Source organism: Tachypleus tridentatus, unplaced genomic scaffold (genome assembly GCF_004210375.1).
Source record: "Tachypleus tridentatus isolate NWPU-2018 unplaced genomic scaffold, ASM421037v1 Hic_cluster_2, whole genome shotgun sequence".
Lineage (NCBI taxonomy): Eukaryota > Metazoa > Arthropoda > Merostomata > Xiphosura > Limulidae > Tachypleus > Tachypleus tridentatus.
Genome location: NW_027467782.1, coordinates 35,255,083 through 35,282,932, shown reverse-complemented (window position 1 = coordinate 35,282,932; position 27,850 = coordinate 35,255,083). Strand labels below are relative to the sequence as shown.

General features: G+C 30.7%; 1 long non-coding RNA gene across 1 annotated transcript in view; it reads left to right on the top strand.

Moving 5' to 3' along the window:
* The first annotated feature begins 3,563 nt into the window (after positions 1-3,563).
* Positions 3,564-27,850, top strand: part of LOC143243381 (uncharacterized) — a 60,282-nt gene continuing 35,995 nt past the window's right edge. Inside the window, exons 1-2 of the long non-coding RNA XR_013024390.1 lie at positions 3,564-3,695; positions 3,873-3,944. This is a non-coding gene — a long non-coding RNA (uncharacterized LOC143243381). The remainder of the gene's footprint in view (positions 3,696-3,872; positions 3,945-27,850) is intronic.

Here is a 27,850-nt window from a genome sequence, read left to right as displayed (position 1 = left end):
TTGCAACTCTCATATATAGGACACTGGACATTACTTGGTTAAGAGGGGAAAACATTTCATTCTGAAATTCATTCCTAATTATGTAACATCAATTTGGCGCCCCCACCCCCGACGCTGCGCCCGGGGACAGATGTACACCCTTGACCCCCCCCCTCTTCCCTAGCTACGTCACTGGCGAACGTGTAATCTTTTTAAGCCAAAAATCATGAACGGTAGAACTTTCTATTTAAAACACTAATAAAAAGTATTTTAATTAGTAAAGAAAAATCCTACCAGGAATAATATATTTTTGTGTGATAATCCTCCATATGAAACAAGCATCTCAACGTTACTTGTTTCAGATTACCCTTAGTAACTACAAGTACTTCTCATTACTTTCGCCCGGCATGGCCATGTGGTTAAAGCACTCGACTTGTAATCCAAGGGTCGCGGGTTAAAATCCTGGTCGCACCAAACATGCTCGCTCTTTTAGAAGTGGGTGCGTTTTAACGTAACGGTCAATCCCACTATTCGTTGTTAAAAGAGTAACGCAGGAAATTAGCGGTAGGTACTGATGATCAGCTGTCTTCCACCTACTCTTACATTACTAAATTAGGGACGACAAGCGCAGATAGCCCTCAAATAGCCTCAAGCGAAACAAAAACAAATATTGATTTGAATACTTGGATTTTGTATAATTATAGTATATATGTCGATGTGTTTCTTAGTGAATGCCTGGATTTGGTATGATTATAGTATTTATGTCGATGTGTTTCTCAGTGAATACCTGGATATGGTATGATTATAGTTAATATGTCGATGGATTTGCTATTATTATAGTATTTATGTCGATGTGTTTCTCAGTGAATACCTGGATATGGTATGATTATAGTTAATATGTCGATGGATTTGCTATGATTATAGTATTTATGTCGATGTATTTCTTAGTGAATACCTGGATTTGGTATGATTATAGTAAATATGTGGATGGATTTGGTATGATTATAGTATATATGTCAATGTGTTTCTCAGTGAATACCTGGATATGGTATGATTATAGTAAATATGTGGATGGATTTGGTATGATTATAGTATATATGTCGATGTGTTTCTTTGTGAATACCTGGATTTGGTATGATTATAGTATATATGTCGATGTGTTTCTCAGTTAATACCTGGATATGGTATGATTATAGTAAATATGTGGATGGATTTGGAATGATTATAGTATATATGTCGATGTGTTTCTTTGTGAATACCTGGATTTGGTATGATTATAGTATATATGTCGATGTGTTTCTCAGTTAATACCTGGATATGGTATGATTATAATAAATATGTGGATGGATTTGGTATGATTATAGTATAAATGTCGGTGTGTTTGGTATGATTATAGTATTTATGTCGATGTGCTTCTTAGTGAATACCTGGATTTGGTATGATTATAGTATATATGTCGATGTGTTTCTTAGTGAATACCTGGATTTGGTATGATTATAGTATATATGTCGATGTGTTTGGTATGATTATAGTATTTATGTCGATATTTTTCTAAGTGAATACCTGGATTTGGTATGATTATAGTATATATGTCGATGTGTTTGGTATGATTATAGTATATATGTCGATGTGTTTGGTATGATTATAGTATTTATGTTAATGTGTTTCTCAGTGAATACCTGGATATGGTATGATTATAGTAAATATGTGGATGGATTTGGTATGATTATAGTATATATGTCGATGTGTTTCTTTGTGAATACCTGGATTTGGTATGATTATAGTATATATGTCGATGTGTTTCTCAGTTAATACCTGGATATGGTATGATTATAGTAAATATGTGGATGGATTTGGTATGATTATAGTAAATATGTGGATGGATTTGGTATGATTATAGTATATATGTCGATGTGTTTCTTTGTGAATACCTGGATTTGGTATGATTATAGTATATATGTCCATGTGTTTCTTTGTGAATACCTGGATTTGGTATGATTATAGTATATATGTCGATGTGTTTCTCAGTTAATACCTGGATTTGGTATGATTATAGTATATATGTCGATGTGTTTCTCAGTTAATACCTGGATATGGTATGATTATAGTAAATATGTGGATGGATTTGGTATGATAATAGTATAAATGTCGGCGTGTTTGGTATGATTGGTATTTATGTCGATGATGAATACCTGGATTTGGTAGTATAGTATATGTCGATGTGTTTCTTAGTGAATACCTGGATTTGGTATGATTATAGTATATATGTCGATGTGTATTTATGTCGATATTTTCTAAGTGAATACCTGGATTTGGTATGATTATAGTATATATGTCGATGTGTTTGATATGATTATAGTATTTATGTTAATGTGTTTCTCAGTGAATACCTGGATATGGTACTATTATAGTAAATATGTGGATGGATTTGGTATGATTATAGTATTGATGTCGATGTGTTTCTTACAGAATACCTGGATATGGTATGATTATAATATAGAGGTCAATGTGTTTCTTAGTAAATACCTGGATTTGGTATACATATGTTGATGTGTTTCTTAATGAATACCTGGATTTGGTATAATTATGTTGATGTGTTTCTTAATGAATACCTGGATTTGGTATAATTATGTTGATGTGTTTCTTAATGAATATCTGGATTTGGTATGATTATAGTATATATGTCGATGTGTTTCTTAGTGAATCGTTTCGGTAATCCAATTAGGTATTTGCTTATGTATTTCACATAATAATTGCAGGATGACAAAAGTGAAGTTATTTATTTCTAAAATTTTAATGTATTTGTTTGTTTGACATTATATCTTTTTTATGAAGTGTCCATTATTACTATTTTTTTGCATCGATGTTTTTTTTTAAAAAGAAATTGAAAATTGGGGTTTCGTCTTATATCTTTATAGAATTGCTTTGTTCTTCTTTAGTAAATGTAAGACTCAATATCTTGGTATAATAATTTTTAGCCATCAAAATACTTTGATTTCACGAATTAGCCGTCCCTAATTTAGCACTGTAAGACTAGAGGGAAGGCAACTAGTCATCACCACCCACCGCCAATTCTTGGGCTACTCTTTTACCAACAAATAGTGGGATTGAAAGTAACATTATAACGCCTCTACGGCTGAAAGGGCGAGCATGTTTGGCGCGATGGGGATGCGAACCCGCGATCCTTGGATTACGAGTCGCACGCCTTAACGCATTTGGCCATGCCGGGCCTAAAAATAATTAAACATGCCATTATTGATTCATTTTTCTAATTACTTGTCATTTGCTACCCAGTGGCTCAGCGGAATGTTTGTGGACTTACAACGCTAAAATTCGGCTCTCAATAGCCGTGGTGTGCTGAGCCTAGATAACCTATTGTGTAGCTTTATGCTTAATTCAAAACAACAAGAACAACAAACTTGTCATTTAGGTTTTATTGCATATAACGTAACTACTTTTTATTTGAATTAATTTTGGAAAAATTAATAAAAAATAAAATGGTTGCAAGAATTATGAAAAATGTGTTAAAAAGTGGATTACTTAAACATTTGTTAATTTTAGAAAGTATATTCATTTTTCTTTTCGTTTTTGTAAAGTGTCGCTTGTTCCTAGCTGAATTTGATTGGTTACATCACATTGTTCTATTCTGAGATATTGAATTGCGATTGCTTAGCAAAATAGAACGTTTTTAACCGTTGTGGAAGAATCATTTAAACGTATGTACTCTTAGTTATCTATAACAACATAAATTCGAGAAATTCAGAAAACTCTTGGTAATATCAAAAGCTTTACCATCCTTTTTACGTTTTTGAAAATCCAGAACTTTTATTTAGTTTTGTATTTTTAATTTAGTGATTTATTGAGTTTTAAGTTTACGCTCTTCCAAACATTAGGCTTAAGATGGCTAATGTGATTAGAAAAAGCTTAAGAAATGGACTACAAAAGGTTTCATCAAAAATTGTAATGTAAGTATGTATGATTCACATAATTATGTTTGATTTATATTAATTTGAAAAAAGTAGGCTACTATGTTTAACCAACACATTTTTCCTTTAACTATAATGGTATGAATTAACAGTGAATTTTTATTATGCATAAAAAGCGCTTCGTACGTCATAAATGATGCATCAAACTGCTTTCTGGAACAAGTTCTTATTATGCGGTAAGTTACAGCTACTACTCTGTAGGTAGGAATTTTATACCAACTGCAGAACTTCGTGCTTATCGTGTATGAATTAGCTTATCATTTATCCATGAAAAAAAAAATTTAGTCTGGTGCTGCAAAGGAGAATGTGTTGAATCAAAAGCAAGGAATCAAACGAAAGTACAAAAACAAATACATCGAATACGGTTTTATCGCTTTGGAATCGGAACATTCTCAATTACCATTCTGCCTACTCTCCAATGCAGCTTTATCGAACGAGGCGCTTGTTCCTAGCAAAGTGAAGAGACACTTGGAAACAAAACATTCAGCTGTGAAGGATAGACCAAAAGATTACTTCGAGAATCTCGTGGTTCAACAACATGAGCGATGAAGGAAGCTTGTGAAATAGATGAAGCTGTTCGAAAAAGGATTGATTGCAAGTTATAAGGTTTTTCATTTGTTTGCAAAACGCAAGAAAGCGCATACGGAGGCCAAATCAGTCATTGTGCCAGCATTAGCAATCATTGTTGAAACTATGCTTGGAATGGATGCTGCCAAAAAGGTTAAGTAAGTTCCACTGTCCAGTGACACAATTTCACTCAGAATTGTAGACTTATCGTTGGATTTGAAGGATCAAGTTTGCGAACACTTGGAAGCACCTGAAGATGAATTGTCTCTGCTCTGGTCTCTTGAAGTTGATGAATCTTCTGACGTTAGTGGAAAATCTCAAGTTCTGACTTTTGTTCGATTCATAAAAGATGGAAAATCGTAAACGAATACTAATTTTGCAAAGATTTAAAAAGTACAGGAAAGGCTAAGACATTTTCGAGTTGGTGAATGAAAACATTTTGCTCTTCAAATTACATTGGAATAACTGTGTCAGCGTTTGCACCGATGGCTGTTCTTCAATGTAAGGTAAAAAGAAGGGATTCGTCATTCTGGTGCACCAACAAAATCCAAACATTAGGATTGTTCACTGCATGATTCACAGAGAGGTGCTTCCCTCCAAATCTTTACTGAAAGATTTGCAGTCTGTTATGAATCAAGTTATTGAAGTAGTAAATTTCATCAAGTCTCGGCCACTTTAGTCTCGACTTTTCTCTCTTCTCTGTGAGGCGATGGATTCAGACTACAAAAAGCTTTGTTTTTTGTTTGTTTTTGGAATTTCGCACAAAGCTACTCGAGGGCTATCTGTGCTAGCCGTCCCTAATTTAGCAGTGTAAGACTAGAGGGAAGGCAGCTAGTCATCACCACCCACCACTAACTCTTGGGCTACTCTTTTACCAACGAAAAGTGGGATTGACCATCCCATTATAACGCCCCCACGGCTGAATAAGCGAGCATGTTTAGCGGGACTCGGATGCGAACCCGCGACCCTCAGATTACGAGACCTAACTGATTCTGAAGTCTGGGGACCAAGCAGACCTAAGAGCCTTACACCTTATTGGACAGAGTGGCAGAATCCACTAATGATTAGCTAAGCACCATTTTTGTACCAGTGGTGCAGACATGGCAGTCAGCTTCCAAAACATTGTTATCAAGAAAGATGAATGATAGGCCCTTCAGTATCAAGAACCCTCTGCCTAAGTGTCTTATCATAATGTGTCTATAAACAATGAGCTACAAGTAGTGTACGTGCATTGGTCTGTGCAAAATATCACTATATCTCTAAGCCAGAGAAGCTCTGTGAGAGTTGAGGTTGTCCTAAAGGACAGCTGAATGTTGGGTGGCAGAGAAACACGTCTTCCAGATCTCAGTACCACAAATAACAAATACAACACCTTTGGAATCATTGTTGCTAGTAGCCAACAAACTGTGAAGATCTTATTGTCAGTAGTGTCATCAATAACAACAGAGAGATAAACAAAGGGATCACTGGACTACTGGCAGTGTTAAATATGAGGCCAGTGACCAAGAGGTTCTGAAGATTGCATCAGTTGCAGATGATGGCTGACTTGTAAATGAAACCATCAACATTCATTGCCATAGTCCTGACAGTGATGCAAGTTCAATTTTTTAAAGTATGCACGTCAGGAAATATCCACAAAATCTTGGACCATGTATAACTGCAAATATCTACTGCAGTAACACTACCAGCTGCTGACAGAGCTGGCTTAAGCCAGCCAAACTTTAGACTGAGCTAGAGAAATAATAAGAGACACCATAGCAGCCAAGTGGTGATCCACTGCCACTATAGAGGGTGTGATGTTGGATATGAAGTGTGAGTGATGAAAGCTAGACCTCATTTCTGCTGCTTAGGTTAGTATAAATTTTCCCCATGTGCAGGAGGTGGACAAAAAAAAGTTGCCTTTTTTAATTTGTTATATCTTTTGTTAGATAACAGAAAAATATCTAAAACGTACGTTTTTAGAACACACTTGATGAGATCTGTTCAAATATGATCTTAAATCCTAATTTTAACAATTGTAGGCAACTAGGAATAAGAATATCTAAGAAACTGTAGCAGGGTGCACATCACTTCTTATGATAAAATGTCACAAAAATCATAAAAAGTTCAGGTATTTACAAAAGCCATGTAAAAATTAAGATTTGATATCATATTTGATAAAATAGCACATTCTAAAAACATAGTTTTTACAAATTTTTCTATTATTTATTAAAAGACATAAAAAATTAACATTTTAAAAGGGGCAACTTCTTTTGTTCACTCCATGTATGTGTGTATATATATATTTAATTGAGTGATATATAAGCATCGTGGTATTTTCTCTTTTTATTATTTGCTTTTTCTCTTCTGATATATTGTTTTTTGGTATTTAAGAATGAGTAATTGATTAAAGTATAAATAATTTGCAGTGGCTGGCTAGTGGGTTTGATTTATTTGGTTTTATAATGTAAACATACCAATTTCAGTACATATGTCCCTACATTTTTTTTATTATAATCATTATGTTAGTACTGAATTTCTTCAAAAGATTAATTTGTTTAGTATGTATTATTAAGTGTTATTTTATATATACTTTTAAATTTTTTTTAGAAGTAATTTTATTTAATGTATAAAGGCTTAATTTTTGATCTAATGCTGATTTGTTCTTCATTTGTCATAGAGCAAAAGAAGTTATTAATTTATCTATCTTTAGTTCATCTAAAGAATAGCTTCCTCTTATGTCATGAGTTGTTATTCAAGGGTTATTTTGCATTTCATTGTTTGCAGTTTTATGTATTATTCTTAAACATTATTTTTCATTGTAACTATACATTAAATGTATATTATTTAAATCATTTTGTATTGAGATTGAAATTTGTATTTTCTGCTATGTTAAAATTTATTTTGTATAATCATTATGGAAGGGTTTTTCTTTATTGCATTTCTTTGTTAAAAGTTTCTGAAGTGTTCATTATAGGGTTTATATAGTTGTTCTGTACTTTGGTGGTAAATTTCTGTGTTGTAAGGCGTGTTAATAAAATTATGATATTGAATTCTTTTTATGGAGAATTTTTAAAATTAGGATGCTGTATCGAGTTCTTTGTCTAAGGGTTGTGCTGTCTTTGTCATAAGTGTTCACAAGAATGGTAAAAACTTAACACACTGTGTAACCATGGTTCAACTTTGAATTTTATATTTTTGAAAGTTAAAATTATCTACTAGTTTGAAGAAAAGCCTGAATTAGGGGAGAGAGAAAAATATTGTGTGTACAAATAAATGCATGTAATTTAAAAACAACAAGGAATATACCAGTATGTTGAGACTGTCCTATCCACTGTACTAAACCCTAAAATAATAACAAAACACTAAAAGCCATCCCTTATTATTCAGATATGTAATGTGTCTTCCCCTTAACTTCCTCAGATTAACTGCATGTACTACATCTGAAAGCAATCCTTTTGAGGGGTCAGCTACCCTGTTAGAAAAATAAAGTTGTCTTAGTTAAAGACAACTGTTACGTTTATAATTTCCCTTAACAGTCTTAAACACCTCAATCAGTATTTGACATAGTATGTTTTTGAATTTATAATTTGTTCTGTGTGTGTGTGTGTGTGTGTATGTAATTTGATGTTGTTTAAGTTATCTTTCTCCTTACCATTGTATTGAGCTTACACCTATTCTGCTCATGGTGTAATGGGCCTCTTGATGAATCAAGACTCGTGTTAATGTAACACTTGTTACAAAGAACAAGAGAACTCGTATTAATATAACACTTGTTACAAAGAACTAGACATTCATGTTAATGTAACAATTGTTACAAAGAACAAGAGACACTCATGTTGATATAACACGTGTTACAAAGAACTAGAGACACTCATGTTAATGTAACACTTGTTACAAAGAACAAGACAATCATGTTAATATAACATTTGTTACAAAGAACAAGACACACTCGTTATAATTTAACACTTTTTACACAGAAAGAGACACTCATGTTAATGTTACACTTGTTACAAAGAACAAGAGACACTAATATTAGGTTAATACTTATTGCAAAGAACAAGAGAAATCGTTTTAATATAACACTTGTTACAAAGAACAAGAGACATTCATCTTAATGTAACACTTGTTACAAAGAACAAGACAATCATGTTAATATAACATTTGTTACAAAGAACAAGAGAACTCGTGTTAATGTGACTTGTTACAAAGAACAAGACACACTCGTTATAATTTAACACTTTTTTACACAGAAAGAGACACTCATGTTAATGTTACACTTGTTACAAAGAACAAGAGACACTAATATTAGGTTAATACTTATTGCAAAGAAGAAGAGAAATCGTTTTAATATAACACTTGTTACAAAGAACAAGAGACATTCATCTTAATGTAACACTTGTTGCAAAGAACAAAAAACAGTCATGTTAATCTAACACTTGTTTCAAAGAAGAAGAGAAATCTTGTTATTATAACACTTGTTAGAAAGAACAAGAGACATTCATGTTAATGTAACACTTGTTACAAAGAACAAGAAACAATCATGTTAATCTAACACATGTTTCAAAGAACAAGAGACACTGATGTCAATACAACAAGTGTTATATTAATATGATTGTTTCTTGTTCTTTTTAACAAGTGTTTCATTAACACGAGTTCTATTGTTCTTTATAAAAGTGTTTCATTAACATGAGTTCTCTTGTTCTTTGTAACAAGTGTTATATTAACATGTCTCTTGTTCTTTGTCACATGTGTTACATAAACATGGGTGTCTCTTGTTTTTTGTAACTAGTGTTACTTAAACGCGAGTTCTCTTGTTCTTTATAACAAGTGTTATATTAACATCATTGTTTCTTGTTTTTTTCTAACAAGTGTTACATAAACATGAGTGACTCTTGTTCTTTGTAACATGTTTATATTAACACGAGTTCTCTCGTTCTTTGAAATAAGTGTTATATTAACATGATTGTCTCTTGTTCTTTGTAACAAGTGTTATATTAACACGAGTTCTCTTCTTTGTAATAAGTGTTACATTAACATGAGTGTCTTTTGTTCTTGATAAGAAGTGTTACATTAACACTAGTTCTCTTCTTTGTAATAAGTGTTACATTAACATGATTGTCTCTTGTTCTTTGTAGCAAGTGTAATATAAACACGAGTTCTCTTGTTCTTTGTAACAAGTATTACATTAACATGAGTGTCTCTTCCTCTTTGTAACAAGTGTTACATAAACTTGAGTGTCTTTTGTTCTTTGTAACAAGTGTTATATTAACATGTTACTTGTTACAGAGAACAAGAGAACTCGTGTTTATATTACACTTGCTACAAAGAACAAGATAACTCGTGTTTATATAACACTTGTTACAATGTACAAGAGACTCTCATGTTAATGTAACACTTGTTACAAAGAACAAGAGGACTCGTGTTAATGTAATACTTGTTACAAAGAACAAGAGACACTCATCTTAGTTTAACACTTATTGCAAAGAACAAGAGAAATCGTTTTAATATATCACTTGATACAAAGAACAATAAACAATCATGTTAATATAACACTTGTTACAAAGAACAAGAAACACTCACTTTATTATAACACTTGTTACAAAGAACAAGAGACACTCATAAAAATGTGACACTTGTTACAAAGAACAAGACACTCATGAAAATGTAACACTTGTTACAAAGAACAAGAAACACTCACCTTATAACACTTGTTAGAAAGAACGAGAAACACTCACCTTATAACACTTGTTAGAAAGAACAAGAGACCGTGTTTATGTAACACTTGTTACAAAGAACAAGAGACACTCATGAAAATGTAACACTAGTTACAAAAAACAACAGACACTCATGTTTATGTAACATATGTTACAAAGAACAAGAGACATGTTAATATAACACTTGTTACGAAGAACAACAGACACTCGTGTTTATGTAACACTTGTTACTAAAAGAAGAGACAATCATGTTTATGTAACGCTTGTTACAAAAAGAAGAGACAATCATGTTTATGTAACACTTGTTACAAAAAGAAGAGACAATCATGTTTATGTAACACTTGTTACAAAAAGAAGAGACAATCATGTTTATGTAACACTTGTTACAAAAAAAGAAGAGACAATCATGTTTATGTAACACTTGTTACAAAAAAGAAGAGACAATCATGTTTATGTAACACTTGTTACAAAAAGAAGAGACAATCATGTTTATGTAACACTTGTTACAAAAAGAAGAGACAATCATGTTTATGTAACACTTGTTACAAAAAGAAGAGACAATCATGTTTATGTAACACTTGTTACAAAAAGAAGAGACAATCATGTTTATGTAACACTTGTTACAAAAAGAAGAGACAATCATGTTTATGTAACACTTGTTACAAAGAACAAGAGACAATCATCTTTATGTAACACTTGTTACAAAGAACAAGAGACACTCATGTTAATGTAACACTTATTACAAAGAACAAGAAACAATCATGTTCATACATCACTTGTTACAAAGAACATGAAACACTCACGTTATTATAACACTAGTTACAAAAAACAAGAGACACTCATGTTTATGTAACACATGTTACAAAGAACAAGAGACACTCATGTTTATGTAACACATGTTACAAAGAACAAGAGACCTCATGTGAATATAACACTTTTTACGAAGAACAAGAGACACTCGTGTTAATGTAACACTTGTTAAAAAGAACAAGAGACACTCGTGTTAATGTAACAATTGCTAAAAAGAACAAGAGACACTCGTGTTAATGTAACACTTGTTAAAAAGAACAAGAGACACGTGTTAATGTAACACTTTTTAAAAAGAACAAGAAACAATCATGGTAATCTAACACTTGTTACAAAGTACAAGAAACAATCATGTTAATCTAACACTTGTTACAAAGTACAAGAAACAATCATGTTAATCTAACACTTGTTACAAAGTACAACAAACAATCATGTTAATCTAACACTTCTTAAAAAGAACATGAAACACTTACGTTAATAAAGCACTTGTTACAAAGAACAAGAGAACTCGTGTTTATGTAACCCTTGTTACAAAGAACATGAGACACTCATTAATGTAACACTTGTTATATTGACATCAGTGCCTCTTGTTCTTTGAAACGTGTCTGATTAACATGATTGTTTCTTGTTCTTTGTAACAAGTGTTATAATAAAGTGAGTGTTTCTTGTTCTTTGTAACAAGTGTTATATTAACACGAGTGTCTTCCTTTTTTGTAACAAGTTTTAAATTATCATGAGTGCGTCTTCTTCTTTGTAACAAGTGTCACATTAACACATTGTCTCTTGTTTTTTCTAGCAACTGTTATATTAACACGACTTCTTGTTCTTTGTAACAAGTGTTACATTAATACGAGTTCTCTTGTTCTTTGAAACAAGTGTAAAATTAACATCGGTGCCTCTTGTTCTTTGTAACAAGTGTTACATAAACGTGAGTGTCTTTTGTTCTTTGTAACAAGTGTTACATTAACATGAGTGTCGTGTTCCTTGTAACAAGTGTTATTTTAACATGTTACTTGTTACAAAGAACAAGAGAGCTCGTATTAATATAACACTTGTTACAAAGAACTAGACACTCATGTTAATGTAACACTTATTACAAAGAACAAGAAACAATCATATCAATGTAACACTTGTTACAAAGAACAAGAGACACAAATATTAGTTTAATACTTATTGCAAAGAACAAGAGAAATCCTTTTAATATAACACTTGTTCCAAAGAACAAGAGACATCTTGTTATTATAACACTTGTTAGAAAGAACAAGATACATTGATGTTAATGTAACACTTGTTACAAAGAACAAGAAACAATCATGTTAATCTAACACGTTTCAAAGAACAAGAGGCACTGATGTCAATATAACAATTGTTACATTAATTTGAATGTTTCATGTTCTTTGTAACTAGGGTTACATAAACACGAGTTCTCTTGTTCTTTGTAACAAGTGTTATATTAACATGATTGTTTCTTGTTCTTTGTAACAAGTGTTAAATTAACACGAGTGTATTGTTTTTTTTAACAAGTGTTAAATTAACACGAGTGTATTGTTCTTTTTTAACAAGTGTTAAATTAACACGAGTGTATTGTTCTTTTAACAAGTGTTAAATTAACACGAGTGTATTGTTCTTTTTTAACAAGTGTTAAATTAACACGAGAGTGTATTGTTCTTTTTTAACAAGTGTTTAATTAACATGAGTGTATTGTTCTTTATAAAAGTGTTTCATTAACACGAGTTCTCTTGTTCTTTGTAACAAGTGTTATATTAACATGATTGTTTCTTGTTCTTTGTAACAAGTGTTAAATTAACACGAGTGTATTGTTCTTTTTAACAAGTGTTAAATTAACACGAGTGTATTGTTCTTTTTAACAAGTGTTAAATTAACACGAGTGTATTGTTCTTTTAACAAGTGTTAAATTAACACGAGTGTATTGTTCTTTTTAACAAGTGTTAAATTAACACGAGTGTATTGTTCTTTTTAACAAGTGTTAAATTAACACGAGTGTATTGTTCTTTTTAACAAGTGTTTAATTAACACGAGTGTATTGTTCTTTATAAAAGTGTTTCATTAACACGAGTTCTCTTGTTCTTTGTAACAAGTGTTACATTGACATGAGGTCTCTTGTTGTTTTTAACAAGTGTTACATAAACACGGTCTCTTGTTCTTTATAACAAGTGTTATATTAACATGAGTGTCTCTTGTTTGTAAGAAGTGTAACATAAAGATTATTGTCTCTTCTTTTTGTAACAAGTTTTATATTAGCATGAGTTCTCTTATTCTTTGAAACAAGTATTATATTAACATCATTGTTTCTTGTTTTTGTAACAAGTGTTACATAAACATGAGTGTCTCTTGTTCTTGTAACATGTTTATATTAACACGAGTTCTCTCGTTCTTTGAAACAAGTGTTAATATAACATGATTGTTTCTTGTTCTTTGTAACAAGTGTTATATTAACACGAGTTCTCTTCTTTGTAATAAGTTTTACATTAACATGAGTGTCTCTTGTTCTTTGTAACAAGTGTTACATTAACACGAGTGTCTCTTGTTCATTGTAACAAGTGTTACATTAACACGAGTGTCTTTGTTTTTTGTAACAAGTGTTACATTAACATGAATGTCTTGTTCTTTGTAACAAGTGTTATATTAACATGTTACTTGTTACAAAGTACAAGAGCCTCTCATGTTAATGTAACACTTGTTACAAAGAACAAGAGAACTCGTATTAATATAACACTTGTTACAAAGAACTAGAGACACTCATGTTAATGTAACATTTGTTACAAAGAACAAGAGAACTCGTGTTAATGTAACACTTGTTACAAAGAACAAAGAAAACTCATTAATAAAACTTGGAACAATAACAGGAGACACTCGTGTTAATGTGACACTTGTTACAAAGAACAAGACACACTCGTTATAATTTAACACTTTTTACACAGAAAGAGACACTCATGTTAATGTTACACTTGTTACAAAGAACAAGAGACACTAATATTAGGTTAATACTTATTGCAAAGAACAAGAGAAATCGTTTTAATATAACACTTGTTACAAAGAACAAGAGACATTCATCTTAATGTAACACTTGTTGCAAAGAACAAGAGAAATCTTGTTATTATAACACTTGTTAGAAAGAACAAGAGACATTCATGTTAATGTAACACTTGTTACAAAGAACAAGAAACAATCATGTTAATCTAACACATGTTTCAAAGAACAAGAGACACTGATGTTAATATAACAAGTGTTACATTAATATGAATGTCTCATGTTCTTTGTAACTAGGTTACATTACACGAGTTCACGAGTTCTTTGTCTTGTTTTATTTAAGTGTCTTTTGTAACATGATTGTTTCTTGTTCTTTGTAACAAGTGTTATATTAACATGAAGTGTCTTGTTCTTGTTCTTTGTAACAAGTGTTCTATTAACACGAGTTCTCTTGTTCTTTGTAACAAGTGTTATATTAACACGAGTGTCTCTTGTTCTTTGTAACAAGTGTTATATTAACTTGTTCTTTGTTTTTGTAACAAGTGTTAAATTAACATGAGTGTCTCTTGTTCTTTGTAACAAGTGTTACATAAATGAGTTGTCTTTTGTTCTTTGTAACAAGTGTTACATTAACATGAGTGTCGTGTTCTTTGTAACAAGTGTTATATTAACATGTTACTTTTTACAAAGTACAAGAGACTCTCATGTTAATGTAACACTTGTTACAAAGAAAAGAGAACTCGTATTAATATAACACTTGTTACAAAGAACTAGAGACACTCATGTTAATGTAACACTTGTTACAAAGAACAAGAGACAATCATGTTCAATGTAACACTTGTTACAAAGAACAAGAGACACTCATGTTGATTTAACACGTGTTACAAAGAACAAGAACTTGTATTAATATAACACTTGTTACAAAGAACTAGAGACACTCATGTTAATGTAACACTTGTTACAAAGAACAAGACAATCATGTTAATATAACATTTGTTACAAAGAACAAGAGAACTCGTGTTAATGTAATACTTGTTACAAAGAACAAGAAAACTCATTAATAGAAAACTTGGAACAATAAGCAGGAGACACTCGTGTTAATGTGACACTTCTTACAAAGGACAAGACACAATCGTTATAATTTAACACTTTTTACACAGAAAGAGACACTCATGTTAATGTTACACTTGTTACAAAGAACAAGAGACACTAATATTAGTTTAATACTTATTGCAAAGAACAAGAGACACTCATGTTGATATAACGTGTTACAAAGAACAAGAACTCGTATTAATATAACACTTGTTACAAAGAACTAGAGACACTCATGTTAATGTAACATTTGTTACAAAGAACAAGAAAACTCATTAATAGAAAACTTGGAACAATAAGCAGGAGACACTAGTGTTAATGTTACACTTGTTACAAAAAAAACGGAGACACTAATATTAGGTTAATACTTATTGCAAAGAACAAGAGAAATCTTGTTATTATAACACTTGTTAGAAAGAACAAGAAACATTGATGTTAATGTAACACTTGTTACATTAATATGAATGTCTCATGTTCTTTGTAACAAGTGTTACATTAACACGAGTTCTCTTGTTTTTTGTAACAAGTGTTACATTAACGTAAGTGTTTCTTGTTCTTTGTAACAAGTGTTATATTAACATGATTGTTTCTTGTTCTTTGTAACAAGTGTTAAATTAACACGAGTGTTGTTTTTTTTAACAAGTGTTTCATTAACACGAGTTCTCTTGTTCTTTGTAACAAGCGTTACATTAACATGAGTGTCGTGTTCTTTGTAACTAGTGTTATATTAACATGTTACTTCTTACAAAGTACAAGTGACTATCATGTTAATGTAACACTTGTTACAAAGAACAAGAGAACTCGTATTAATATAACACTTGTTACAAAGAACTAGACACTCATGTTAATGTAACACTTGTTACAAAGAACAAGAAACAATCATGTTAATGTAACACTTGTTACAAAGAACAAGTTAATATAACACTTGTTCAAGTGTTAATGTAATACTTGTTAGAATAAGCAGGAGACACTCGTGTTAATGTGACACTTGTTACAAAGAACAAGAGACACTAATATTAGGTTAATACTTATTGCAAAGAACAAGAGAAATCGTTTTAATATAACACTTGTTACAAAGAACAAGAGACTTTCATCTTAATGTAACACTTGTTGCAAAGAACAAGAGAAATCTTGTTATAACACTTGTTAGAAAGAACAAGAGACTTTCATGTTAATGTAACACTTGTTACAAAGAACAATAAACAATCATGTTAATCTAACATGTTTCAAAGAACAAGAGACACTGATGTTAATATATCAAGTGTTACATTAATATGAATGTCTCATGTTCTTTGTTTGTAACACGAGTTCTCTTGTTCTTTGTAACAAGTGTTTTATTAACGTAAGTGTTTCTTGTTCTTTGTAACAAAGTGTTGTTTCTTGTTCTTTTAACAGTGATTGTTTCTTGTTCTTTGTAACAAGTGTTACATTAACATGAATGTCTTGTTCTTTATAACAAGTGTTCTATTAACACGAGTTCTCTTGTTCTTTGTAACAAGTGTTATATTAACTGAGTTCTCTTGTTCTTTGTAACAAGTGTTAAATTAACATGAGTGTCTCTTGTTCTTTGTAACAAGTGTTACATTAACATGAGTGTCTTTTGTTCTTTGTAACAAGTGTTACATTAACATGAGTGTCGTGTTCTTTGTAACAAGTGTTATATTAACATGTTACTTTTTACAAAGTACAACAGACTCTCATGTTAATGTAACATTTGTTACAAAGAAAAGAGAACTCGTATTAATATAACACTTGTTACAAAGAACTAGAGACACTCATGTTAATGTAACAATTGTTACAAAGAACAAGAGACACTCATGTTGATATAACACTTGTTACAAAGAAAAAGAGACACTCATGTTGATATAACACTTGTTACAAAGAACAAGAGACACTCATGTTGATATAACACTTGTTACAAAGAACAAGAGACACTCATGTTGATATAACACGTGTTACAAAGAACAAGAACTCGTATTAATATAACACTTGTTACAAAGAACTAGAGACACTCATGTTAATGTAACACTTGTTACAAAGAACAAGACAATCATGTTAATATAACATTTGTTACAAAGAACAAGAGAACTCATGTTAATGTAATACTTGTTACAAAGAACAAGAAAACATTAATCATTAATAAAAAGAAGCAGGAGACACTAGTGTTAATGTGACACTTGTTACAAAGGACAAGACACACTCGTTATAATTTAACACCTTTTACACAGAAAGAGACACTCATGTTAATGTTACACTTGTTACAAAGAACAAGAGACACTAATATTAGGTTAATACTTATTGCAAAGAACAAGAGAAATCGTTTTAATATAACTTGTTACAAAGAACAAGAGACATTCATCTTAATGTAACACTTGTTGCAAAGAACAAGAGAAATCTTGTTATTATAACACTTGTTAGAAAGAACAAGAGACATTGATGTTAATGTAACACTTGTTACATTAATATGAATGTCTCATGTTCTTTGTAACAAGTGTTACATTAACACGAGTTCTCTTGTTCTTTGTAACAAGTGTTTTATTAACGTGAGTGTTTCATGTTCTTTGTAACAAGTGTTATATTAACATGATTGTTTCTTGTTCTTTTAACAAGTGTTAAATTAACACGAGTGTGTTGTTCTTTTTAACAAGTGTTTCATTAACACGAGTTCTCTTGTTCTTTATAAAAAGTGTTTCATTAACACGAGTGTCTCTTGTTCTTTGTAACAAGTGTTATATTAACATGATGTCTCTTGTTATTTGTAACAAGTGTTACATAAACACGAGTTCTCTTGTTCTTTGTAACAAGTGTTACATTAACATGAGTATTCTTTTGTTCTTTGTAACAAGTGTTACATTAACATGATTGTATTGTTCTTTGTAACAAGTGTTATATTAACATGTTACTTGTTACAAAGTACAAGTGACTATCATGTTAATGTAACACTTGTTACAAAGAACAAGAGAACTCGTATTAATATAACACTTGTTACAAAGAACAAGAAGTCGTGTTAATGTAACACTTGTTACAATAAGCAGGAGACACTTGTGTTAATGTAACACTTGTTACAAAGAACAAGAGACACTAATATTAGTTTAATACTTATTGTAAAGAACAAGAGAAACTAATTTAATATAACACTTGTTCCAAAGAACAAGAGAAATCTTGTTATTATAACACTTGTTAGAAAGAACAAGAGACATTCATGTTAATGTAACACTTGTTACAAAGAACAAGAGACATTCATGTTAATGTAACACTTGTTACAAAGAACAAGAGACATTCATGTTAATGTAACACTTGTTACAAAGAACAAGAAACAATCATGTTAATATAACACATGTTTCAAAGAACAAGAGACACTGATGTTAATATAACAAGTGTTACATTAATATGAATGTCTCATGTTCTTTGTAACAAGTGTTACATTAACATGAGTTGTCTTGTTCTTTATAACAAGTGTTCTATTAACATGAGTGTCTCTTGTTCTTTGTAACAAGTGTTATATTAACATGAGTGTCTCTTGTTCTTTGTAACAAGTGTTACATTAACATGAGTGTCTCTTGTTCTTTGTAACAAGTGTTACATTAACATGAGTGTCTTTGTTCTTTGTAACAAGTGTTACATTAACATGAGTGTCTTGTTCTCTTGTAACAAGTGTTATATTAACATGTTACTTGTTACAAAGTACAAGAGACTCTCATGTTAATGTAACACTTGTTACAAAGAAAAGAGAACATGTATTAATATAACACTTGTTACAAAGAACTAGAGACACTCATGTTAATGTAACACTTGTTACAAAGAACAAGACAATCATGTTAATGTAACACTTATTACAAAGAACAAGAGACACTCATGTTAATTTAACACTTGTTACAAAGAACAAGAGAAATCTTGTCAATATAAAACACTTGTTAGAAAGAACAAGAGACATTGATGTTAATGCAACATAAATTTGGAACAATAAGCAGGAGACACTCGTGTTAACGTGACACTTGTTACAAAGAACAAGACACACTCGTTATAATTTAACACTTTTTACACAGAAAGAGACACTCATGTTAATGTTACACTTGTTACAAAGAACAAGAGACACTAATATTAGGTTAATACTTATTGCAAAGAACAAGAGAAATCGTTTTAATATAACACTTGTTACAAAGAACAAGAGACATTCATCTTAATGTAACACTTGTTGCAAAGAACAAGAGAAATCTTGTTATTATAACACTTGTTAGAAAGAACAAGAGACATTCATGTTAATGTAACACTTGTTACAAAGAACAAGAAACAATCATGTTAATCTAACACATGTTTCAAAGAACAAGAGAAACTGATGTTAATATAACAAGTGTTACATTAATATGAATGTCTCATGTTCTTTGTAACTAGGGTTACATAAATACGAGTTCTCTTGTTCTTTGTAACAAATGTTATATTAACATGATTGTCTTTTGTTTTTGTAACAAGTGTTACAATAACACGAGTGTCTTTTGTTCTTTGTAACAAGTGTTACATTAACATGAGTGTCTCTTGTTCTTTGTAACAAGTGTTATATTAACACGAGTGTTACATTTCTCTTGTTCTTTGTAACAAGTGTTATATTAACATGAGTTCTCTTGTTCTTTGCAATAAGTGTAAAATTAACATGAGTGTCTCTTGTTCTTTGTAACAAGTGTTATATTAACATGTTACTTTTTAAAAAGTACAAGAGACTCTCATGTTAATGTAACACTTGTTACAAAGAAAAGAGAACTCGTATTAATATAACACTTGTTACAAAGAACTAGAGACACTCATGTTAATGTAACAATTGTTACAAAGAACAAGAGACACTCATGTTGATATAACACTTGTTACAAAGAACAAGAGACACTCATGTTGATATAACACTTGTTACAAAGAACAAGAGACACTCATGTTGATATAACACTTGTTACAAAGAACAAGAGACACTCATGTTAATATAACACTTGTTACAAAGAACAAGAGACACTCATGTTAATATAACACTTGTTACAAAGAACAAGAGACACTCATGTTGATATAACACGTGTTACAAAGAACAAGAACTCGTATTAATATAACACTTGTTACAAAGAACTAGAGACACTCATGTTAATGTAACACTTGTTACAAAGAACAAGACAATCATGTTAATATAACATTTGTTACAAAGAACAAGAAAACTCATTAATAGAAAACTTGGAACAATAAGCAGGAGACACTAGTGTTAATGTAACACTTGTTACAAAGAACAAGACACACTCGTTATAATTTAACACTTTTACACAGAAAGAGACACTCATGTTAATGTTACACTTGTTACAAAGAACAAGAGACACTAATATTAGGTTAATACTTTATTGCAAAGAACAAGAGAAATCGTTTTTAATAACACTTGTTACAAAGAACAAGAGACATTCATCTTAATGTAACACTTGTTGCAAAGAACAAGAGAAATCTTGTTATTATAACACTTGTTAGAAAGAACAAGAGACATTGATGTTAATGTAACACTTGTTACATTAATATGAATGTCTCATGTTCTTTGTAACTAGGGTTACATTAACACGAGTTCTCTTGTTCTTTGTAACAAGTGTTTATTAACATAAGTGTTTCTTGTTCTTTGTAACAAGTGTTATATTAACATGATTGTTTCTTGTTCTTTGTAACAAGTGTTAAATTAACACGAGTGTGTTCTTTTTAACAAGTGTTTCATTAACACGAGTTCTCTTGTTCTTTATAAAAGTGTTTCATTAACACGAGTTCTCTTGTTCTTTGTAACAAGTGTTTCATTAACACGAGTGTCTCTTGTTCTTTGTAACAAGTGTTACATTAACATGAGTCTCTTGTTCTTTGTAACAAGTGTTTAAATAACACGAGTTCTCTTGTTTTTTGTAACAAGTGTTACATTAACATGAGTGTCTCTTGTTCTTTGTAACAAGTGTTATATTAACATGTCTCTTGTTCTTTGTAACAAGTGTTACATAAACACGAGTTCTCTTTGTTCTTTGTAACAAGTGTTACATTAACATGAGTGTCTTGTTCTTTTGTAACAAGTGTTACATTAACATGAGTGTCTTGTTCTTTGTAACAAGTGTTATATTAACATGTTACTTGAGACACTCATGTTTTTGTAACAAGTGTTACAAAGTACAAGTGACTATCAGTGTTAATGTAACACTTGTTACAAGTGTTAATTAACAGAACGTGTTAATGTAACACTTAATATAACACTTGTTACAAAGAACAAGAACTCATGTTAATGTAACACTTGTTACAAAGAACAAGAGACACTCATGTTAATGTAACACTTGTTACAAAGAACAAGAGACACTAATATTAGTTTAACACTTGTTACAAAGAACAAGAGAATTCATGTTAATATAACACTTGTTACAAAGAACAAGAGAAATCTTGTCAATATAAAACACTTGTTAGAAAGAACAAGAGACATTGATGTTAATGTAACACTTGTTACAAAGAACAAGAAACAATCGTGTTAATCTAACACGTTTCAAAGAACAAGAGACACTGATGTCAATATAACAAGTGTTACATTAATATGAATGTTTCATGTTCTTTGTAACTAGGGTTACATAAACACGAGTTCTCTTGTTCTTTTTAACAAGTGTTAAATTGTTAAGTGTATTGTTCTTTTAACAAGTGTTGACGTGTCTTGTTCTTTTAACAAGTGTTAAATTAACACTTGTGTATTGTTCTTTTTAACAAGTGTTAAATTAACACGAGTGTATTGTTCTTTTTAACAAGTGTTAAATTAACACGAGTGTATTGTTCTTTTAACAAGTGTTAAATAACACGAGTGTATTGTTCTTTTTAACAAGTGTTAAATTAACTCGAGTGTATTGTTCTTATTAACAAGTGTTAAATTAACTCGAGTGTATTGTTCTTTTTAACAAGTGTTTAATTAACACGAGTGTATTGTTCTTTATAAAAGTGTTTCATTAACACGAGTTCTCTTGTTCTTTAGAACAAGTGTTATATTAACATGATTATTTATTGTTCTTTGTTTCAAGTGATATATTAACATGATTGTTTCTTGTTCTTTGTAACAAGTGTTACATTAACATGAGTGTCTCTTGTTCTTTGTAAGAAGTGTAACATAAAGATGATTGTCTCTTCTTTTTGTAACAATTTTTATATTAGCATGAGTTCTCTTATTCTTTGAAACAAGTGTTATATTAACATCATTGTTTCTTGTTTTTTCTAACAAGTGTTACATAAACATGAGTGTCTCTTGTTCTCTGTAACATGTTTATATTAACACGAGTTCTCTCGTTCTTTGAAACAAGTGTTAATATAACATGATTGTCTCTTTTTGTTTGTAACAAGTGTTATATTAACACGAGTTCTCTTCTTTGTAATAAGTGTTACATTAACATGAGTGTCTTTTGTTCTTGATAAGAAGTGTTACATTAACTTGAGTGTCACTTGTTCTTTGTAACAAGTTTTACAATAACACGAGTGTCTCTTGTTCTTTCTAACAAGTGTTACATTAACATGAGTGTCTTGTTCTTTGTAACAAGTGTTATATTAACATGTTACTTGTTACAAAGTACAAGAGCCTCTCATATTAATGTAACACTTGTTACAAAGAACAAGAGACATGTTAATATAACACTTGTTACAAAGAACAAGAGACACTCGTGTTAATGTTATACTTGTTATAAAGAACAAGAAAACTCATTAATAGAAAACTTCGAACAATAAGCAGGAGACACTCGTGTTAACGTGACACTTGTTACAAAGAACAAGACACACTCGTTATAATTTAACACTTTTTTACACAGAAAGAGACACTCATGTTAATGTTACACTTGTTACAAAGAACAAGAGACACTAATATTAGGTTAATACTTATTGCAAAGAACAAGAAAGAATATCGTTTTAATATAACACTTGTTACAAAGAACAAGAGACATTCATGTTAATATAACACTTGTTACAAAGAACAAGAGACATTCATGTTAATGTAACACTTGTTACAAAGAACAAGAAACAATCATGTTAATCTAACACATGTTTCAAAGAACAAGAGACACTGATGTTAATATAACAAGTGTTACATTAATATGAACGTCTCATGTTCTTTGTAACTAGGGTTATATAAACACGAGTTCTCTTGTTCTTTGTAACAAGTGTTACAATAACACGAGTGTCTCTTGTTCTTTGTAACAAGTGTTACATTAACACGAGTGTCTCTTGTTCTTTGTAACAAGTGTTACATTAACATGAGTGTGTCTTTTTTTTGTTTGTAACAAGTGTTCTTTATATGTTACATTAACATGAGTTCTCTTGTTCTTTGTAACAAGTGTTATATTAACTGAGTGTTCTCTTGTTTTTGTAACAAGTGTTAAATTAACATGAGTGTCTCTTGTTCTTTGTAACAAGTGTAAAATTAACATGAGTGTCTCTTGTTCTTTGTAACAAGTGTTACATAAACGTGGCTTTTGTTCTTTGTAACAAGTGTTATATTAACATGTTACTTTTTACAAAGTACAAGAGACTCATGTTAATGTAACACTTGTTACAAAGAACTAGAGACACTCATGTTAATGTAACAATTGTTACAAAGAACAAGAGACACTCATGTTGATCTAACACTTGTTACAAAGAACAAGAGACACTCATGTAACAATATAACACTTGTTACAAAGAACAAGAGACACTCATGTTGATATAACACGTGTTACAAAGAACAAGAACTCGTATTAATATAACACTTGTTACAAAGAACTAGAGACACTCATGTTAATGTAACACTTGTTACAAAGAACAAGACAATCATGTTAATATAACATTTGTTACAAAGAACAAGAGAACTCGTGTTAATGTAATACTTGTTACAAAGAACAAGAAAACTAATTAATAGAAAACTTGGAACAATAAGCAGGAGACACTCGTGTTAATGTGACACTTGTTACAAAGAATAATACACACTCGTTTTAATATAACACATGTTTCACAGAAAGAGACACTCATGTTAATGTTACATTTATTACAAAGAACAAGAAACACTCATTAATAGAAAACTTGGAACAATAAGCAGGAGACACTCGTGTTAATGTAACACTTGTTACAAAGAATAATACACACTCGTTTTAATTCAACACATGTTTCACAGAAAGATACACTCATGTTAATGTTACATTTATTACAAAGAACAAGAAACACTCATTAATAGAAAACTTGGAACAATAAGCAGGAGACACTCGTGTTAATGTGACACTTGTTACAAAGAATAATACACACTCGTTTTAATTTAACACATGTTTCACAGAAAGAGACACTCATGTTAATGTTACATTTATTACAAAGAACAAGAAACACTCATCTTAGTTTTACACTTATTGCAAAGAACAAGATAAATCGTTTTAATATAACACTTGTTACAAAGAACAAGAGACATTCATCTTAATGTAACACTTGTTGCAAAGAACAAGAGACATTCATGTTAATGTTACACTTGTTACATTAATATGAATGTCTCATGTTCTTTGTAACTAGTGTTACATAAACACGAGATCTCTTGTTCTTTGTAACAAGTGCTTTATTAACGCAAGTGTTTCATCTTCTTTGTAACAAGTGTTATATTAACACGAGTGTCTCTTGTTCTTCGTAAGAAGTGTTATATTAACACGAGTGTCTCTTGTTCTTTGTAACAAGTGTTCTATTAACACGAGTGTCTCTTGTTCTTTGTAACAAGTGTCTTCTTTTGTTCTTTGTAACAAGTGTTACATTAACATGAGTGTCTCGTGTTAATGTTCTTTGTAACTAGTGTTATATTAACATGTTACTTTTTACAAAGTACAAGTGACTATCATGTTAATGTAACACTTGTTACAAAGAACAAGAGAACTCGTATTAATGTAATACTTGTGTACAAAGAACAAGAAAACTCATAAATACAAGAAAACTTGGAACAATAAGCAGGAGACACTCGTGTTAATGTGACACTTGTTACAAAGAATAATACACACTCGTTTTAATTTAACACATGTTTCACAGAAAGAGACACTCATGTTAATGTTACACTTATTACAAAGAACAAGAGACACTCATCTTAGTTTTACACTTATTGCAAAGAACAAGAGAAATCGTTTTAATATAACACTTGTTACAAAGAACAAGAGACACTCGTGTTAATGTAACACTTGTTACAAAGAACAAGAGACACATCTTAATCTAACACTTGTTTCAAAGAACAAGAGACACTGATGTCATTATAACTAGTGTTACATTAATATGAGTGTCTGATGTTTTTTGTAACAAGTGTTATATTAACACGAGTGTCTCTTGTTCTTTGTAACAAGTGTTACATTAACACGAGTGTCTCTTGTTCTTTGTAACAAGTGTTATATTAACACGAGTGTCTTTGTTTTTTGTAACAAGTGTTATATTAACACGAGTGTCTTTGTTTTTTGTAACAAGTGTTACATAAAGATGATTGTCTCTTCTTTTTGTAACAAGTGTTACATAAACATGATTGTCTCTTCTTTTAGTAAATAGTGTTACATAAACATGAGTGTCTCTTGTTCTTTGTAAGATGTTTATATAAACACGAGTGTCTCTTTTTCTTTGTAACATATGTTACATAAACATGAGTGTGTTGCTTTTTGTAACTAGTGTTACATAAACATGAGTGTGTTGTTTTTTGTAACTAGTGTTACATAAACATGAGTGTCTGTTTTTTTTGTAACTAGTGTTACATTTTCATGAGTGTCTCTTGTTCTTTGTAACAAGTGTTACATAAAGACGGTCTCTTGTTCTTTCTAACAAGTGTTATAAGGTGAGGGTTTCTTGTTCTTTCTAACAAGTGTTATATTAAGGTGAGGGTTTCTTGTTCTTTCTAACAACTGTTATATTAACATGTTTCTTTGTAACAAGTGTTATATTAACATGTCTCTTGTTCTTTATAACATGTGTTACATAAACACGAGTTCTCTTGTTCTTGGTAACAAGTGTTATATTGACATGAGTTCTCTTGTTCTTTGTAACATGTGTTACATAAACACGGTCTCTTGTTCTTTGTAACAAGTGTTATAATAACGTGAGTTTCTCTTGTTCCTTGTAACAAGTATTATATTAACATGTTACTTGTTACAAAGAACAAGAGAACTCGTGTTTATCTAACACTTGTTACAATGTACAAGAGACTCTCATGTTAATGTAACACTTGTTACAAAGAACAAGAGAACTCATATTAATATAACACTTGTTACAAAGAACTAGACAATCATGTTAATGTAGCAATTATTACAAAGAACAAGAAACAAGCATATCAGTGTAACACTTGTTACAAAGAACAAGAGACACTCATGTTGATATAACACTTGTTACAAAGAACAAGAAGTCGTGTTGATGTATTACTTGTCAGAAAGAACAAGAAAACTCATTAATAAAAAACTTGGTACAATAAGCAGGAGACACTCGTTACAAAGAATGAGACACTAATATTAGTTTAATAGTTATTGCAAAGAACAAGAGAAATCGTTTTAATATAACACTTGTTACAAAGAACAAGAGACATTCATCTTAATGTAACACTTGTTGCAAAGAACAAGAGACATTCATCTTAATGTAACACTTGTTGCAAAGAACAAAAAACAGTCATGTTAATCAAACACTTGTTACAAAGAACAAGAAACAATCATGTTAATCTAACGTTTCAAAGAACAAGAGACACTGATGTCAATATAACAAGTGTTACATTAATATGAGTATCTCTTGTTCTTTGTAACAAGTGTTACATAAACGTGAGTGTCTTTTGTTCTTTGTAACAAGTGTTACATTAACATGTTACATGTTACAAATTACAAGAGCCTCTAATGTTAATGTAACACTTGTTACAAAGAACAAGACAATCATATCAATCTAACACTTGTTACAAACAAGAGACACTCATGCTGATATAACACGTGTTACAAAGACCAAGAACTCGTATTAATATAACACTTGTTAGAAAGAACAAGAGAACTCGTGTTAATGTAATACTTTTTATTAAGAACAAGAAATCTCAATAGAAAACTTGGAACAATAAGCAGGAGACACTCGTGTTTATGTGACACTTGTTACAAAGAACAAGAGTCACTCATCTTAATCCAACACTTGTTTCAAAGAACAAGAGAAATATTGTTATTATAACACTTGTTACAAAGAACAAGAGACATTCATGTTAATGTAACACGTTTCAAAGAACAAGAGACACTGATGTCATTATAACAAGTGTTACATTAATATGAGTGTCTCATGTTCTTTGTAACAAGTGTAATATAAACACGAGTTCTCTTGTTCTTTGTAACAAATATTACTTTAACATAATTGTTTCTTGTTCTTTGTAACAAGTGTCACATTAACACGAGTGTTTCTTGTTCTTTGTAATAATTGTTACATTAACACGAGTGTCTCTTGTTATTTGTTACAAGTGTTACATTAACACGAGTGTCTCTTGTTCTTAGTAAGAAGTGTAACATAAAGATGATTCTCTCTTCTTTTTGTAACAAGTTTTATATTAGCATGAGTTCTCTTATTCTTTCAAACAAGTGTTATATTAACATCATTGTTTCTTGTTTTTTCTAACAAGTGTTACATAAACATGAGTGTCTCTTGTTCTCTGTAACATGTTTATATTAACACGAGTTCTCTCGTTCTTTGAAACAAGTGTTATATTAACATGAGTGTCTAGTTTTTTGTAACAAGTGTTAAATT